Source organism: Salmo salar, chromosome 04, assembly GCF_965601325.2.
Source record: "Salmo salar chromosome 04, fSalSal1, whole genome shotgun sequence".
Taxonomy (NCBI): Eukaryota; Metazoa; Chordata; class Actinopteri; order Salmoniformes; family Salmonidae; genus Salmo; species Salmo salar.
In genome coordinates this window covers 49,103,781-49,108,134 of record NC_138294.1, presented here as the reverse complement: position 1 = coordinate 49,108,134, position 4,354 = coordinate 49,103,781, and positions in this window count along the sequence as shown.

The window sequence follows — 4,354 nt, the reverse complement described above, 5'->3', positions numbered from 1 at the left end:
ATTGAAGTGAGTGTCAAAGAAGATTCTAGGAAATTGGTAAGAGAAGGTCAAGATTTAACACCCCAACCCAAACTCACAAATCCCCACCCCCACCCCCACCCCCCTCCAATTTCCCTTAGAAGAAAATGATTGAGACGCTATCCCCCAATCTGATTCTTATTCACTTAACATGTTGTATTCTTCGTGGCAGATACAGGAGCTGTGCGAGTGACAGATGTCTCTGTCCAGACAGGCTGGATTGATGTTGACAAGTGAAAAACAGCTCAGCAGTCAATCTGCTCCTCAGCACCCCCAGCATGAGCTTCTCAGCAATGAGGCAGCTGGATATGCAGCGGGAATACAGGATACGGCCTTTGATAAGGTTGCGTAAAGGAAAATAATTTGTTGTTGTTCTGTCTTGCCAGCCTCCAAGACAACGTAGGAGCAACAGACAAGACACAGTAACGAGCCCCAGAACCACAGGGGTGGTTGGCAATATTAGGTCGTTTGTATAGTTATGTTAATTACCACATGAATAGTCTGATACAGATATACACTTAATTATAAAGCATAGCAGCATAAAAAAAAGTTCATGAAATTTATTTGTGTTTTAGAGTTCCAGAATGACTTAAATTTGCTCTCCCTCTTAAGTAAGACTAGTGCATTCTGTGAGAGGGTTCATGACTAGTAGGCAGGACATGCCAGATACAGACTTTCATGAATAATATCAGAAATATCAATAACTGCAATAACCGCAGTATATTGCTACATATACCTCATATACACACTGATTGTATTATAGATAGAGGAGTATACATGGCGGATCAATTCTAGTTCCCATGAGTGTTCAGTCTTTCACACAAATGAATGAATGTATATCTCTATGTGTGATGTATGAGGCCCGGTGGAATCAAAGGTGAAGTGCCATTGTATTCCTCTCCTTTCTCTCTCTGTGATCTCTCTGCTGAGTCAGCTGCTTCTCTCTCTCTGTGTGTCAGAGGAAATCAGAAGATGCCGCAGATATCTCTAAAGTCTGTTTGGCACAGATAAGACGTGACTACTACTCATTGGTTGACTTGCCATTTCATGTACCAAACCTAGGAGTGTTTCAGCTTCTGTCACTGCAATAGGACAAACGCATTTATACTCCCACTTTCAATCTTCATAAATAAAACAATACATTTTCCATTTTCTACTTTTCATCACTTTATTATGCAATGCTCATTGCTGACTTGACAGGTTTATGGGACAAAAGTCCCTGTCTTTCATCAACAAAGACCTGCATCACCAGGGGCCTCATTTATAAAGTGTGCATACTTACAAAATACTGTATACCCCAAAATGTGTGTGTGACAGTTTTCACGCAAAAGTTGGCTAAATTTAACTTGACGTGAGAATGTGCTCGCCTCCCCGCCAACTATAGACCATGCAAATGCACATCGGCTAGTGGTTGAAATATTGTATTGCAAGCTGGCAAAGAAGTGTTTTGTGCAAATGGGGCTATGATCAAAAGCTTAATCATCAAAGACAAAAAAACGAGAAAACATATTAAAGGAAAACTCCAGCCAAAAAAAACGATCTTTTGATATTTGTTTAATTAGTCCATTGTTGATATACTGTAGTCCCAAAATGTTTTTCATGTCAGGAATCAAGTTTTTACTATATCTAACTTTCAAAATACAGAAATACATTCTGCATCATATGATCATACCGGCTGTATTTCTGTATTTTGAACAACATTTTCCATTAGTGAGAAAAGCGAAAAGGTATGTTTTATTTTTGGAATGTTAAATCATTAGACATAGGAATCTTTTTCCCATTTATATTATTTTCATAACCATTGGAGAATAAATGACTCTCCTTTTCTGGCCATGATGGGTTCATATACCTGAAGTAACCATACAACAAATTACCTTGCACATTTCTCATTTAATTGTACTTAGTAGCCTAATAAATAGGTAAGCTAAATGTTTCAAGTTTTCCTATACCGTACACATATAATTTACAGTTGAATTTAACAGATGAACTGTTCATATTTTACATTGAAGTAGTTCTATGTTTGCTACTGTAAGTACTGTAATTGCATTTTTTTTTGCCTGCCCTAGACATTGTTTCATAATTCAGAGGCAGCCCGTCATTATTTAGGTTGGGGGGAAAGTCGATGCAAAATATTGTTGAATTCAAATGTTCTGCTGACAGGTCCACAACTGGCAATTTGCAATTTGCCATTGCCTTTTCTTTCAGAAGCTGTCACAGTCCTTTGCCAGATACAGTATAAGTTACTGCAAAAACATTTCATACAATTTGACATTGCTCTTTCTTTTATAAACCGCCTTGGCCTTATTCCAAAAATTCCAAATTATACAGCAAATAAAGGGCGTTATTGCCACGGTAAAAGGATAATGGAGGGCATCATAATGCTTGTTATAATGTTTGTTCATGCACACACAGTTTACGATGGGTCTGGGAAACATGCGTAAGTATGGCGCATGTCAAGTTTAGAAATCTCAATATTTTTATACGTACATATTCTTTTCAGAAATGATGCACGCAGATATTTTGTGTGAAACCTCCGCAATGGTTATAAATGAGGCCCCTGAGGCACATACCATACCTGTTCACAGGTCTTTTTAAATTCCTCTCTCAGGGTGAACATTGCTGATAGTAGACAGAGCTGTACATAAAAACAGATAGAGCTGTACATAAAAACAGATAGAGCTGTACATAAAAACAGACAGAGCTGTACATAAAAACAGATAGAGCTGTACACAAAAACAGACAGAGGTGTACATAAAAACAGACAGAGCTGTACATAAAAACAGATAGAGCTGTACACAAAAAAAGACAGAGCTGTACATAAAAACAGATAGAGCTGTACATAAAAACAGATAGAGCTGTACACAAAAAAAGACAGAGCTGTACATAAAAACAGATAGAGCTGTACATAAAAACAGATAGAGCTGTACATAAAAACAGATAGAGCTGTACATAAAAACAGACAGCGCTGTACATAAAAACAGATAGAGCTGTACATAAAAACAGATAGAGCTGTACATAAAAACAGACAGAGCTGTACATAAAAACAGACAGAGCTGTACATAAAAACAGATAGAGCTGTACATAAAAACAGATAGAGCTGTACATAAAAACAGATAGAGCTGTACATAAAAACAGACAGAGGTGGTGAAAATCCATGCGGTTCTCTCTTGCGCTGCATTTATGTACAGATGCCTTCTTTCCAACATATGATTGGGCTATTTCTGTATTGTACTTCTGTAGCTTTTGCAAACAACTGTAATATACAGCGCAGACTCCAGGAGGATACTCCAGTCTAGGAGGCAAGGAGTGGTAGACTAAATTGTTTTTATTTTACTTGTTACACATCTTTCTCTATTTTCTGGTTAAGGCATAAAAAGTGTGTGTGTGTGTGTGCGTGCGTGCGCGTGTGTGCGTGCACGTGTATGTGTATGTGTGTGTGTGCGTGTGTGTGTGTGCGTGCACGTGTATGTGTATGTGTATGTGTGTGTGTGCATGCACATGTTCTCAAGTACATAGGCCAATAAATTGCCGTTAGCCGATCTCCAAGCCTCTCCAATGTACACCTCATCCTTTAATGTCTCTAAGGTTTCACAGAGGAATAGTGGATTTATCTGTTGCAATATTGTCTCTAATGGCCATATTGTAGATTATTAGAAAAGTGAAAAATCACTTTGACCATTATCATTTAATGTAGATGTGGCTTTTGGGTGACAGCCTGAGTGTGACTAAACAAAAACACAGCCATCGAAGTCACAAATCACAATTTGCCAATAATGTCTCCTCCCCAGAGGGTGAAAAACTGTACGACAGTTTTTGTGCCGGCAGTTTCTGAAGTACCTGAGAGACGATAAGAAAAGGGTTATTGACGGCACCATGGCACTGATAAAACAGCTCCACCCTGGCTTTAATGTCCTCCAATTAACTTTCTCCTCACTTGATGGGATCTATCTTTTGTGGAACACATGGTCCTCTTGCCCCACCACTGGGTGGGTGATGGAGGATAAATGGCAACCCTGGTCCTTAAAAAAAAGAAAGGAAAAAACCTTAAGAGCTTCCAGAGTACCTCCAAATTGAGGAGACTGAATTGTAAGTAACACTTATCCAATGGACAGTTTCACAAAGCACTGAATGTGTGAATGCACAGTTCATAGCAAAGAAACGTTTAGCCCTGGTCTGTATTAAAAGTTGTCTGGGTCAAACCTCTGACATCTTAAGAGATACAGAACATGTTTATCACTGCCACGTAGGTAAAAGCTAGCTAACAAAAAAAAAAAAGGAATCCCTTTCTGCTCTTCAAAATGTAGCCCACTAGACTAAATTATTGAAGAATGTCCCA